This window comes from Bidens hawaiensis, unplaced genomic scaffold (genome assembly GCF_021521415.1).
Source record: "Bidens hawaiensis isolate Kalapana, Puna unplaced genomic scaffold, B.hawaiensis_p1.1 tig00036690_1, whole genome shotgun sequence".
Classification (NCBI taxonomy): Eukaryota; Viridiplantae; Streptophyta; class Magnoliopsida; order Asterales; family Asteraceae; genus Bidens; species Bidens hawaiensis.
The window spans coordinates 1-15,083 of NW_027505419.1; the positions used below are offsets into that span (position 1 = coordinate 1).

The following is a 15,083-nucleotide window of genomic DNA, read 5'->3' on the forward strand; positions in this document are numbered from 1 at the left end:
CTATAGTGAGGTCACCGCTTATTGCGTTCGATGTTGTGTTTGAATCGTGTACATCGCCGTATCGCGCGGGCACCAAGCTAGTTGAATTAAACTAACGGACTCCGTTGGTCCGGTTAGAGAATCCCGTTAAATCGAAGGAACTTAAATATAAAAATTAATCCCTATTAACTCTGTTTAAAATTTTTAGTTAGTTCGCACTCCCTTAGCTCTAATTAAATAAAGTTAGCAAAATTAAAAACTAAAATGGATCTTAATTAACGTGGCTGGTTAATTAACTAACTTAGTTAACCCGGTTAACTTGGTTAAGTTAAGCTAACTAACCATGCTAGTCAAGATGGTTTTGTTAGATCGGTTAACTAATATGTGTACAATATAACAGTTAACCGCGCTTAGTTAAAGAAAGAAATTACTATTGAATTTGGAACGCCACATGATCTAGGTAAGTTTCTAGCCCCTGTTTACTCTTAAATGTTTTGGGGTTGTATACATACTTGTATTTGAAGAAATTGATATACGTGATTTTAATTAATAAAGTATATCTTGAAAGAACATGTTTTATATATTACTTTATTAATATATACTTGTATGTTGATAGAACAGAAAGAGTTAGGGAGCCCTATTAACACTTGTGAAGAATGTTGATATGATAGAATATACTGAAAGAGTTAGGGAGCCCTATTAACACTTGTGAAGAATGTTGATATGATAGAATGTATATTCGTATGCTTGTTTATTGTAGAAGCATGAGTATGTGTTCATGTGTAGAGCCTTCGGGCCTCATGCGTGCACAACAAGTTAGGATGACAAATCCCGCTAACTTCAAATGGCTCGGTTATTAGCAAGCATAGATGGCTCGGTTATGACCCAAGCATAGACGGCTCAGTTATGAGCAAGCATGGACGACTTGGTTATGAGCAAGTATAGGAGGCTCTGTTATGAGCAAGTATAGATGGTTCGGTTATGATCAAACATTGATGGCTCAGTTATGAGCAAGCACATATCAATCTAGTTATGGATCGATTGATAGACCGACATGGAACAAGTAAATGATGAATGAGTAATGTTAAGTTATGTATGAATGTTTGAAAGATGTGATTTTATTATGAATCGTATTTTATGAAAGAAATAAAAAGAAGAGCCCATTGATTACGAAACTAAGAACTCACTTAGCGTGTAGCTGACTGTTAGTCTACACGCGGGCATTGTCACTAATAACTATTTTTTAACCTAAATTTTGTGATAAAAACCAAACTTCATTTAAATACACTCGTTAAAACGTAATCTTTCATTAATAAAATTTGTTAGTTTCATGTAAAACCTCAAGTAGAGAACCGAACCTTTGAACCTTTCTACTCGTTATTATAGTTCTTTTGAATTTCATAATAAACCTAGATTATTTTTATAATCTAAAATTACTTGTCGAACCGAACCAAATCGGATCACTCGCTTGATTCATCTTTTTGCTCATACTCGTACGCAAACGCTATCATGTGAGTTTATCATAACCCTTTTTTTATTATTATTTAGGGGGTATGACATGTATGCTTACAACTACAACTTGTTTATTTCATTGTTTTCATTTTCAATATGATTCATGCCAATTTCATAGAGTGTTTATCCTTTAATACTTGTTTATGCTTTACATGCTACAAGATATACATGTTTAAATTTTGGTTATTGATGATAGATATGCTTTCACATACGCCTACGCATACGCTATAGTGGAAATGTCTTCGTGGTGAAACGTAGGCTCCCTAGTAATTTGGCTTTACGTAAAAAAAGAACATGATTTTCATTTATTTTACATATTTACTTTATGTTTGGAATATTTCATTGTGGCATATGATTTGTAATTTTTTTCTTACTATATAATATAAACTCTTATGATTGTTTACCAACATTCGTGTTGACAAAACTTATTTTCATACATGTTACAGGTTGAAGTTGCTTTGAGGCGAAGATCATCTAATCAGACCTTTAGGAAATTTTAAAAAAATTTACTTGTTTGAGATCATATGTTTTGGTTTGTTTTTCTTTTATGAATTGTGTAATGTGACAAGTTTGGTTTAATAATATGGATTAATTATACTATCACTTCAATAGTGTTGCGTTTTATGGACAATTAACATCGCGTTCCCGCGTATAACGGTCAGGGTGTGACAAAAGGTTCACCCAAAATTTAAACAAAGATAACATATGTATCAAACTTACAAAGCATTAATAATACTATGATGGTTGTTGAGAAGCTACTATCCCTATATTTGCTTCGGTTAGAACTACCGGCACTACAAGGTTTTGCATATGTAAACAACAACCAAGTCTCAAGAAGAAAGCCAATTGAATCATCATGTCTTGTGCTATAATATTATTTTCACTAACAACATAATTATTCCTTCTTCATACACAAAAAGAAATAATTTCATTTTTCATAAGAATAAAATAATTAAATGCTTTTGAGACCGGGTTAATGTGACTAATAAATAATAATCATTACCATGGGAGTGACCACATATATATTTGATACTTCCTTACCCACCACTCAAAGTAAGTCATGATTTATGGTATTCTTTCATTAATACCTACGGATATACTAGAAAAAATATAATTTTTTATATGATATAATTTTATATAAATTTTGATGATAATTAGTTATCGTGTGTGTAACGTATCAAACGAGTGATAATATTACTTAAAATAAAATCAAATTGATTAAACATGTTAAATGAGTCCAAACCCCCTAACTTATATTTAAAATGCACGTCAGCTTGTAAAATAACTTGTCAATAAATTGACTAATATTAGAATAAAAATCAAAATCGTTTTTAAGAAATTAGGAATTTCTAAAACATATCAAATAAATAATATTTACGATCTACCAAATGGATCACAAATATATGAACCTAATTTTGGCCCAAAAAAATCTAGTTTTTATCATATATAACATAATTTAATAATAATAATAATAATAATAAGATAAAAAGTAAATCAATAATTTATTATATTGTTCCTCATTACATTTACATGTCATGGGGAGACAAATGGCCTTAGCATCATCATGTTGTACCCATGGCATGCACGGGAATAGTATGTTTATCCTTGTTTGAAGCCGCAATAACCAAATTACCCTCTATTAAACAGCACACTGTCACTCAAATAGATTGGTTGGCGTGGATGACTTTAAATCTTAAGTCAAAGCATCACACCGAGCTTTAACTAACTCGTCTCTTTAACACCGTGTTACGATTTAAAAGGTTGTTATCACATTAATGCCCCACCATTTTCTGGTTAATATATTTGAGCCCCACCATTTTCTTGTTAAAGGGGTGTTACCATGTTATCATTCCCCCCTTTACTGCATGAACGTTAGCCCTGACGCGGTGTTAAATCATGTTGTTACGTCACATCACTTTTGCAACCCATTCAAACAACTGGTCATGTAAGTTATTTTCTAATTAGACTTTTTGACCACTAACTTACCATTTTCTTGTTAAAGGGGTGTTACCATGTTATCATTCCCCCCTTTACTGCATGAACGTTAGCCCTGACGCGGTGTTAAAATCATGTTGTTACGTCACATCACTTTTGCAACCCATTTCAAACAACTGGTCATGTAAGTTATTTTCTAATTAGACTTTTTGACCACTAACTTAATACCACTAGGGACATTTTTATTTTCATATTCCTAACTTTTTTTTGACATCTATATCTCAAAAATGAAACGCGACATTTAATATTAATTAGCTTTTAGTCCTTGTATTATAGGCTGTTTTAGTTATATTTGTAGTTTCTATTATTACGATTTTTTTCAATTTTAAAATTATTTATTGTAAAGAAGTTTGTTCCTTATTTAGGTTGATTATAATTTTACTGTTTGTACGGAATGTTCATTTGTGTTAGTTTATGTTTGTTCTATTATGTTCATTTAACTTTGTTTTTGTTCGCTTACATTCAACAACTGTCCGTTCAGGTTTTAAGCGAACGGGACATGAACACAGTCGTTTTTTTAAAAACATGTCAGATTATTATATCAACACGCCATTAAAAGTTAGCCAAATTTTTTCTACGTATCCACATAAATATTGAACTGTAAGGCCCCGAACCCGGTAGCCCTACTTTAGCGTCGGATTTACTCATAAACACAGTTCGTACAAATCAGAGTTCATTAAAACTTTCGCGGAATATAAAAACTTTCATGAAACGTTACAGCAATCCAAAACTTGCCTCAATTAAACATTCTTGTCTTTCAAAATAAACGTCAATTACATTAAAACATCTTGAGTCTTCAGATGCCAGTCTCCTATTCGCCCACCATGTGCCCGCTCAAGCTAGCTGTCTCATTCTACTCACCTGCGTGCATACTAAAAGTCAGCTACGCTGAGTGAGTTCTAGTTAATCATACACTATACAATACACATAAACTTATATTCTTTCATTCATACTTTCATACTTTCATACTTTCTTTTGTATTAACTTACTTTCATATCTTACGTTATAAAGAGCATTACGTCCTACATTCCTCGAGTATTATTAGGGCTCGGTACCCTCCTTCCTCGAGTATTATTAGGGCTCGGTACCCTCTTTCCTCGAGTATTATTAGGGCTCGGTACCCTCTTTCCTCGAATATTAGTAGGGTTCGGTTCCTTAGTTCTCGAATATTAGTAGGGTTCGATTCCCTCTTCGTTACCATACAACCATACATCATACCTCGAGTATTATTAGGGCTCGGTACCCTCCTTCCTCGAGTATTATTAGGGCTCGGTACCCTCTTTCCTCGAGTATTATTAGGGCTCGGTGCCCTCTTTCCTCGAATATTAGTAGGGTTCGGTTCCCTAGTTCTCGAATATTAGTAGGGTTCGATTCCCTCTTCGTTACCATACAACCATACATCATACCTCGAGTATTATTAGGGCTCGGTACCCTTTTCGTAACCATACAACCATACAACCATCATTTACTTCTTTTATTAACTTTATCACGTTCATACACATAAGCATACATATCATACTTACCTTATACATATCGTTACAACCTGACAGTACATGCAATATCCGAAGATCGTTCACGTACCATCACGCAATCATTCATACATATCACATCATTCACATAAGGCATACACTTATCTCTTAGGATAAGCGTATTAACAAACATATCGAGTATGCACACAGCCCCGAAAACATAACACATAAATGGGGCTAGAACTCACCTGAACTCTGCTTCTTCCTCCGATAGTTGTAAATCCCTTCTTTAACTGAGCTCGGCTGACTGTATAAGTTACACGTATCAATACTCGCCTGATTTAATCTGGTGGCCTAGTATTAGCTTACTTTTACTTATCGTTTTTAATTTATTTTCTAATCGGACTTGACTTTAGGCGAAGATAAACCTTAGGCGAACTTAGCTTTAGGCGAAGTTAAACCTTAGGCGAACTTAGCTTTGCAGACGAAGTTGTCATCAGGCGAACTTAGCTTTGCAGGCGAAGTTCATCAGGCGAACTTAGCTTTGCAGGCGAAGTTGTCATCAGGCGAACTTAGCTTTGCAGGCGAAGTTCATCAGGCGAACTCAGCTTTGCAGGCGAAGTTCATCAGGCGAACTCAGCTTTGCAGGCGAAGTTGTCATCAGGCGAACTTAGCTTTGCAGGCGAAGTTGTCATCAGGCGAACTTAGCTTTGCAGGCGAAGTTCAGCAGGCGAACTTAGCTTGCAGGCGAAGTTGTCCAGCTGCATGTACTGTTCGTCCTTAAATCCCTTAATCATCTTCGTTTCTTAACCAAATAACTCGATTTAGGTATCCACGGAATCGTCTGACCAGCGCCTACAAACCCCAACCATCAAATCGACCTAACATCGATGTTTAAAGGGTGCGATTTAGGCATATAGGTTACGGGTTCTTTTATCAATCAATTAACCCATCAAATCATATCCATTTTCAGTAAGTTTAGCTTTGTTGGATTCGTTTTTACCATACAAACACAGATCTATCATTTCTATACTAATCCAAACCTAAACGAACAAGTTCTCGATATAAACGTACCGTAAATGAGTCGAACTACGAACACGAGCTGGTCTTGTTGCTTTGGTTCGTCACGACGATCTAGCACCAACGAGCTCGGGTCCTCGCCTTTGGATCTTGGTTCGGGTTGTGTGTGTTTAAGAGTGTGTAGAGATTAGGATGGATAAATGGATGGAATGGAAAGGATTGGGGTTTAAGGGGGTATTTATACTCCCTTAAGCCCATGGACCGAATGCCCATATTTCCTTTTGGTCCATATCTAATCCCATCTAATTATCCTACTAAGTCTTCATATTTTGCTATTATTATTATCGTTCCACTAACTCGTTTATTTCACCCGATAAAATAATATAATAAATATTACTTTAGAAATTTCGGGATGTTACAAGTCTTCCCTCCTTAAAAAGGTTTCGTCCCCGAAACCTAGCTTATTTCTTTAAAAGGAATACCTTTGTAAAAGGAATACCTTTTTCTTTATAATCGCACACTTTATTGAATCACCTTTGCTTTCTGAGTTATCCTTCTTACTCCCGACTTTGCAGCCATCGAATGGTGGTCATGTGTTTTAGCTATTTAAGGTAGCTTGTCCATGAGACCCTCGATGTACCAAGACTCATCTCATCCTTCCAAGGCTTCGATTAGTACTTTTAACACTATTGTCTAAAACAACATTTCATCATAACATAATAATCATTCATAACCAAACTCAATATATATTACACGTCACTGATAAACATAAGTTTTAAACCTTAACACAAAACAAGTTCTTAAGCAAATGTAATTTAATAAAACCATTGCATGAGCAATTATTCCTTCATCAAGTGTTCCTCTCTGCAGTTTCCCTAAGTCTTTATCCTTTCGCACCTCCCGCCCCTGATTCCTTGCAATCCCTAGCCATGTGGTCAGCTTTTCCGCATTTGAAGCACTTTGGACGATCAGGGCATTCTCGAGAGTAATGCCCACTCTTTCCACACCGATAGCACCTGTCTGTCCCAGTCCTGCATTCTCCCTGATGCACTTGCCCACACGTCTTACATGCATCCTTGTTCCCAACCTTGGCCTTCCTCCCATCAGTTGTTGTCACCATCTCGCCAGACCGCTTAGCAGAGGTAGCCCATTTCTTCTCCTTCTTTTCCTCCACCACCACATCGTCCTCAGCCAGGTCAGCATAAACCACTTCTGCAAGTTCAACAGCAGAGTCAAAAGTAGCAGGTTTATTTGCCCTGACTAACATGCGGACTTTTTGTGGCAATCCCCTCACATAACATTTGTTTCTCTTGACCTCAGTGTCAACCATATCAAGCACCGACCTAGTTAGTCGGTTGAATTCAGTAGTATACTCACGATGCGTCATCATACCGGCCTTTAAATTCAGGAACTTCATCTCCGTCCTTTCAACCTCGGCATCTGCACACAACTTCTTCATCACCAACTCTTTCAGATCGTCCCATCTCAACGCCTTGATCTCATCCCTAGTCTTTCTCTGCTCCACACTTTCCCACCAATACATAGCTTCTTCCTCAAATGACTGAGTAACATAACCCACAGCTTGGTCGGGACGGCATTCGCTAATGCGGATAATCTTGTCCATAGTGGTTATCCATTGAAGAGTAGCGATTGCGTCTCCCAAACCAGTCAGCTTCGGCGGGTCGCATCCCTTGAAGGACTTGTAGTTACACCCACCTCGACCTCTCTTTCCGTCACCAACCTTGACAGATCCAGCTTCACTTGAGTCACCCTTCCCTCCCTCACCATCCTTCCTACCATTCTCTCCTGATCCTTCAGCAATTCTTCCAGCAGATCCGTCGGGATTCCCAGTCTTCATGGCAGTTGCCACAGCTTGGGCAATGGCAGCTAGAACAGCAGGGTTAAGTTGATGTCCTTCGTTGTTGCTCGAGTTTCCTCCAGCTGCGCCTCCTTCGTCTCCGGTGTTGGAAGCTTCTTCTACCGAGGGTTGCCGGACAAGACGAGGCCTGCCACGACGTCCAGTGCGACCTCCAGTTCCAACAATTTCTCCAGCTCCAGCCATTAGTATTCTAAAAGGGAAAACACAAACGTCATCACTCTAGGAATTATTTAGCACATGATTTGTAAGTAAGTAGTTAATGACGTTGATCAAGTGTAATTAACTATTTGCGTTACTCCTCAGGTTCTACATACTTCCCTTCATGATTTCACTTGTGCTTGTTTATACTCTTAAACAGTTAATCAGTTAAGATCAATTAATCCTATCCCTAACCTGCACTCATTCTTCATTTAGCAAATAAGCCAACATTAACATACACTATTTACCATACACTTTACCTTTACTGAGCTTGCTTGAGTGACACATGGCTATCTTGAACTGGCATCTTCTTTCTTTCTCATTTTAAATCTCATTCTCTGTTCGAGTCTAAGCATATAGGATGCTTAAATCTCTCGAACTTATGCTCTGATACCAACTTGTAAGGCCCCGAACCCGGTAGCCCTACTTTAGCGTCAGATTTACTCATAAACACAGTTCGTACAAATCAGAGTTCATTAAAACTTTCGCGGAATATAAAAACTTTCATGAAACGTTACAGCAATCCAAAACTTGCCTCAATTAAACATTCTTGTCTTTCAAAATAAACGTCAATTACATTAAAACATCTTGAATCTTCAGATGCCAGTCTCCTATTCGCCTACCATGTGCCCGCTCAAGCTAACTGTCTCATTCTACTCACCTGCGTGCATACTAAAAGTCAGCTACGCTGAGTGAGTACTATTTAATCATACACCATACAATACACATAAACTTATATTCTTTCATTCATACTTTCATACTTTCTTTTGTATTAACTTACTTTCATATCTTACGTTATAAAGAGCATTACGCCCTACATTCCTCGAGTATTATTAGGGCTCGGTACCCTCCTTCCTCGAGTATTATTAGGGCTCGGTACCCTTCTTCCTCGAGTATTATTAGGGCTCGGTACCCTCTTTCCTCGAGTATTATTAGGGCTCGGTACCCTCTTTCCTCGAATATTAGTAGGGTTCGGTTCCCTAGTTCTCGAATATTAGTAGGGTTCGATTCCCTCTTCGTTACCATACAACCATACATCATACCTCGAGTATTATTAGGGCTCGGTACCCTTTTCGTAACCATACAACCATACAACCATCATTTACTTCTTTTATTAACTTTATCACGTTTATACACATAAGCATACATATCATACTTACCTTATACATAGCGTTACAACCTGACAGTACATGCAATATCCGAAGATCGTTCACGTACCATCAAGCAATCATTCATACATATCACATCATTCACATAAGGCATACACTTATCTCTTAGGATAAGCGTATTAACAAACATATCGAGTATGCACACAGCCCCGAAAACATAACACATAAATGGGGCTAGAACTCACCTGAACTCTGCTTCTTCCTCCGATAGGTGTAAATCCCTTCTTTAACTGAGCTCGGCTGACTGTATAAGTTACACGTATCAATACTCGCCTGATTTAATCTGGTGGCCTAGTATTAGCTTACTTTTACTTATCGTTTTTAATTTATTTTCTAATCGAACTTGACTTTAGGCGAAGTTAAACCTTAGGCGAACTTAGCTTTAGGCGAAGTTAAACCTTAGGCGAACTTAGCTTTGCAGGCGAAGTTGTCATCAGGCGAACTTAGCGTTGCAGGCGAAGTTCATCAGGCGAACTTAGCTTTGCAGGCGAAGTTGTCATCAGGCGAACTTAGCTTTGCAGGCGAAGTTCATCAGGCGAACTTAGCTTTGCAGGCGAAGTTGTCATCAGGCGAACTTAGCTTTGCAGGCGAAGTTCATCAGGCGAACTTAGCTTGCAGGTGAAGTTGTCCAGCTGCAGGTACTGTTCGTCCTTAAATCCCTTAATCATCTTCGTTTCTTAACCAAATAACTCGATTTAGGTATCCACAGAATCGTCTGACCAGCGCCTACAAACCCCAACCATCAAATCGACCTAACATCGATGTTTAAAGGGTGCGATTTAGGCATATAGGTTACGGGTTCTTTTATCAATCGATTAACCCATCAAATCATATCCATTTTCAGTAAGTTTAGCTTTGTTGGATTCGTTTTTACCATACAAACATAGATCTATCATTTCTATACTAATCCAAACCTAAACGAACAAGTTCTCGATATAAACGTACCGTAAATGAGTCGAACTACGAACACGAGCTGGTCTTGTTGCTTTGGTTCGTCACGACGATCTAGTACCAACGAGCTCGGGTCCTCGCCTTTGGATCTTGGTTCGGGTTGTGTGTGTTTTGGAGTGTGTAGAGATTAGGATGGATAAATGGATGGAATGGAAAGGATTGGGGTTTAAGGGGGTATTTATACTCCCTTAAGCCCATGGACCGAAGGCCCATATTTCCTTTTGGTCCATATCTAATCCCATCTAATTATCCTACTAAGTCTTCATATTTTGCTATTATTATTATCGTTCCACTAACTCGTTTATTTCACCCGACAAAATAATATAATAAATATTACTTTAGAAATTTCGGGATGTTACATGAACCTTTTGTTTATAAAGATATGCAAGCTTTGTGAGCTCGACACCAAGAAACTACTTAAAAACATAAAAGAGTAAGCTGCGGTTTTATAACGCATTTAACTATTTAAGTATAATCTGAGTTTGATAAAACCCATACTCATAAATTCGGGTCAAACGCATGAGAAGCCTTAAATCACAAATCAAGCAATTTGGTGGTCTTAGATGAGGTAAGGAGCAACCAGAGAACGACATATAAGATTTTTTGGTGTGCATTTATATAGACAGATATTATAGAGAGATTATAGATATAGAATATAGATTTATTTATGGTATAAACACATGGGCAATGAATGTGAAGGTCAGTTACCATTCCATCAAATGCTAATTAAAAGTATATATAAACCGAAAACCTTTCAATTTATGGCAGTTATTTAAGCTTAATTGTTGTATTTATCTTGAGATAAATTCATACACTTTCTCTTTTCTTTTTGTACTTATATATAAGGAACATTATTAATATAAAATATGTTATAATTTATAGTGTTTATACACTTTCATCTCAATCAAATAAACGTCATTTTTGTCACATATTCAAATTAAGCTGAGTTACGTGTTTAAAGTTTAAGTTGTGAGACACTGTATATTAAAAATAAAAAAAGATGAGGGAAAATAAACAATGATATATGATTAATACTTTTATCAAATAAATAAAAATGAAACTTTAATTAAGTGCATTTAGTATTACAATATTTAGTTATGTAAAAACTAAGAGTATCTTCAACAAAAATAATTTAGACGTAAGGGACTTAGGGTGAGGCATGGTCGCATGGATGCCTTTGGAGATTGGAGAACATGCCATGTTTAAACGTTTATTTGTGTGTGTTTTTCGGGTAGAAAAAATAAGCCTGATAGACTCATGAACCATCCCTCTCACATAACCTCTAATATATTTACTTCTTTATAAAAAAGGTACACAAAAGTGGACTTAAATAAGAAACATAAAAAGAAAATTCAATGGTTTCAACTTTCGAATGATGCGTCAAAATCTAATGTATATATGACGTTATTATTTGTAGACGTATACAGTGTTGCAAAAATCCCGACTAGTCACCGATTAATCTCCGATTAATCGCTAGCCCCCACTTCACTGATTAATTTTGGGCTAGTCGGCCAATTAATCGGTTAACGATCAAATCCGGCCAAAATCGACGATTTTCGGCGAGATTCCGACCATAATCAGTGGTTTCCGGCGAGATTAAGACCCAAATCAACTATTTTCGGCGATATTGCAGCAAAAACTAGTGGTTTCCAGCGAAATTCTAGCCAATTTCCGGCCAAAATATGTTTGTGTATGTATAAAAATGAAAATTACATATAAAAATGTGTATTTGTATGTATAAAACTGAAAAATATACATTAAAGTCCGATCCGATTAATCCCGATTAATCTCGACTAATTCTGATTAATCGCTAGTCCTCACCCTACCGCCCGACCACCGACTAGCGATTTTTGCAACACTGAACGTATGTAGTGTTGAAATTGTTAGTCGGACGGTGAGGTAAAAAATACTAGCAATTAATTGATATTGTTAAATCGGGATATTTACAACAATGAGCGTATTCCATAATATTAAGACAATATAAAATTGTAATAAAACCGAAATGTAGAATAAAAGGATGGTTTGGTGAAAAATATAATGAACATTAAAAAATCATAATGAGTAGAGGGCTAAGCTCAAGGATTATTATTACTTCCGGTACAAAATTTCAAATCATCACACATTCATAATTATGCAACCAAACCAACCTTATTCAAGCAACCCAACCCAACCCATCTCTGGTAATTATATAACACCACAATACTATGGATCAATCTCCAATAACCCTACACTTGTAATTGATTGATTAATGGATCTTGCATTGCAAGGATTCGGTATGGTGGTCAATAATTCCGCTTATGACGATGATGATGATAATGGTAATAATAATAATAATAATAGTAATAGTAATAGTAATTCACCTTGTACTGTTGTTGATTTTGGGAAGAAAGAAGTTAGTAGGGCTTATTTGGATACATGTGAAGAAGACAATAGTAGCTCAAGCTCTGATTTCATGAACGAACAACATATTACCAGTTTTGATGACTCGTCTTCAATTGAAGAGAAGAACCCACATTGTGATGATGATTCAGAGAAACAAGGGGCATCAGTGATCTCAGGTACTGTTTTAATTTATGTGAAATCAAGTGTTAAATTTGTTAATTTTTGTCTTTGTTCGCATGCCCACCAGGTGTTTGATGAATTGCCTGACTTGTTAAAAGTGAAGCAATTGTTAACTTTTTAGATTTGGGGGGTTTTTCTCTGTGTTTGCCAAATATGATCTGATAATCAGTTTTAATTTTTACATCCAAACACCATATAAGTTTAAGAATTCTTGATATCGGTATATCACCGTGTTTGATGTGATCTATGTTGATGTATGATTTTTGGGTTTATGATAGAGATCGAGATGATGAAGGAAAGATTCTCAAAATTGTTGCTTGGTGAAGATATGTCTGGTTGTGGGAATGGTGTTTGTACAGCTTTGGCTATCTCGAACGCAATTACAAATCTATGTGGTAAGTCATAATAGTTGATTCTTTAAAAAGTTACAACTCTTTGAATAATGTTTTGTTTTTGTGAATTTCTTGAAATTCAGCCACACTTTTTGGACAAATATGGAGGCTTGAACCTTTGTGCCCTGAAAAGAAATCTATGTGGCGAAGAGAAATTGAATGGCTTTTATGTGTGACTGATTACATTGTCGAGTTGATACCTTCGTGGCAAACGTATCCGGATGGAAGTAAACTTGAGGTCAACATTATTGTTTTTATAAGTTCTAGTGCTTAAAACAATGCTAGTCTTTGTACTCTGTATTTAATTTGTTCTTTGGTTTGTTGTGATATGATTTTATAGGTCATGACTAGTAGACCTCGATCCGATCTTTATGTTAATCTCCCGGCTCTTCGTAAATTGGACAACATGCTTCTTGTGAGATTCTCAATCTTATCTCTGTTTGACTTTTTTTAGGTCAAATCAATTTTTGTACAAAGTTAAAGAATTGATTTTGTGTTACAGGATATATTAGACAGTTTTCAAAAAATGGAGTTCTGGTATGTTGACCAAGGGATTCAAGCTTTGGAAACCGATAGTTCATCTTCGTTTGGTAAAGTGGTCCCACGACAAAAGGAAAAATGGTGGCTGCCTGTTCCTCGTGTCCCTGCTGGTGGCCTGAGTGAGACCGCAAGAAAAAATTTGCAAAATAAACGCGATTCCACAAACCAGATATTAAAAGCTGCAATGGCTATTAACAGCATTACTTTAGCCGATATTGATGTCCCTGAATCATTCTTGGAAGCCCTTCCAAAGGTATCATATTTGACCCGGAAGTCAAAGTTAAAATTTGGTATAATTATTATTAATGCGTCTTTCTTTTCTTTGCAGAACGCGAGAGGTAGTTTAGGTGATATTATTTATCGATACATTTCATCAGATCAATTTTCACCCGAGTGTTTATTGGACTGCCTTGATTTATCCTCTGAGCATCAAGCACTTGAGATTGCTAACCGTGTAGAGGCCTCGATGTACATATGGAGACGAAAAAAACGCCCCAAAGCCGCCACCTGCAAACATGGTGAGCCGGTCATTCTCCAGGTCATCATGGGACAAAGTTAAGGATATGGTTGCTGACGTGGACAAACGAGAAATGTTAGCAGATAGAGCCGAAACCCTCTTGCTTTGCTTGAAACAGAGGTTCCCCGCCCTTCCTCAGACCACCTTGGACATGAGTAAAATCCAATATAACAAGGTATAAATATTAATTATTAAAAATTATTACACGGTTTCATATCGTTTTAGAATTTTAAAATATCAATTTTATGTGAATCAGGATGTTGGGAAATCGATATTGGAGAGCTACTCGAGGGTATTGGAAAGCCTAGCATTTAATATAACCGCACGCATTGATGATTTACTCTATGTTGATGACCTGGCACGACATTCTGACAAATTCTCATCTATGTCAAACCGTGAAGTCGTCACCAAAGCCATTGTCGGGAAACCGTACACGGTTACCACGCCTTATAAAACGGCTTTCCACCACACCAAGTCTCTCACCTGCACGCTTTGATAATAGTCCAAAGAAAATATTAACAGATTATTTGACCATTGACCCGAAAGGTAAGAACTATGCGAGTCAAGTAGTAAGGTCAAACTCCTTTACGGGCAGGACACGAGAGGCGTTACAAAAGATGGGGCTTGGGGGCTCTTAAAGGCTCGTTTAGGGTCAGTTGACTCCGACCCGGTTCGGCCAACTTGTATGTGGATGCCTGGGTAAATGGGTTGAGTCAAATTATGGCATTTGTACATCCTGTTTTGTTATACCAAGTACCGAGTGTTGTTTGAGTTGACTCGGATATTGGTAATGACAGTTTAGTGAAATTCGTGTAAATAAATGCTAAATTTTGTTTTCCACAAGAAAGATGAAAATATTGCTGTACTTTTATACTGCTTTCATAAATCAAAATGTTATAC

The 15,083-nt window shown here is 36.8% G+C and overlaps 1 pseudogene across 1 annotated transcript; it reads left to right on the plus strand.

Annotated features, from left to right (window-relative positions):
- The first annotated feature begins 12,246 nt into the window (after nucleotides 1-12,246).
- Nucleotides 12,247-15,083, plus strand: LOC143613082 (rop guanine nucleotide exchange factor 7-like; annotated as a pseudogene). Its single transcript, XR_013150051.1, has 7 exons — nucleotides 12,247-12,730; nucleotides 13,013-13,129; nucleotides 13,210-13,364; nucleotides 13,467-13,541; nucleotides 13,629-13,919; nucleotides 13,995-14,358; nucleotides 14,440-15,083. The product of XR_013150051.1 is annotated as a rop guanine nucleotide exchange factor 7-like (transcript).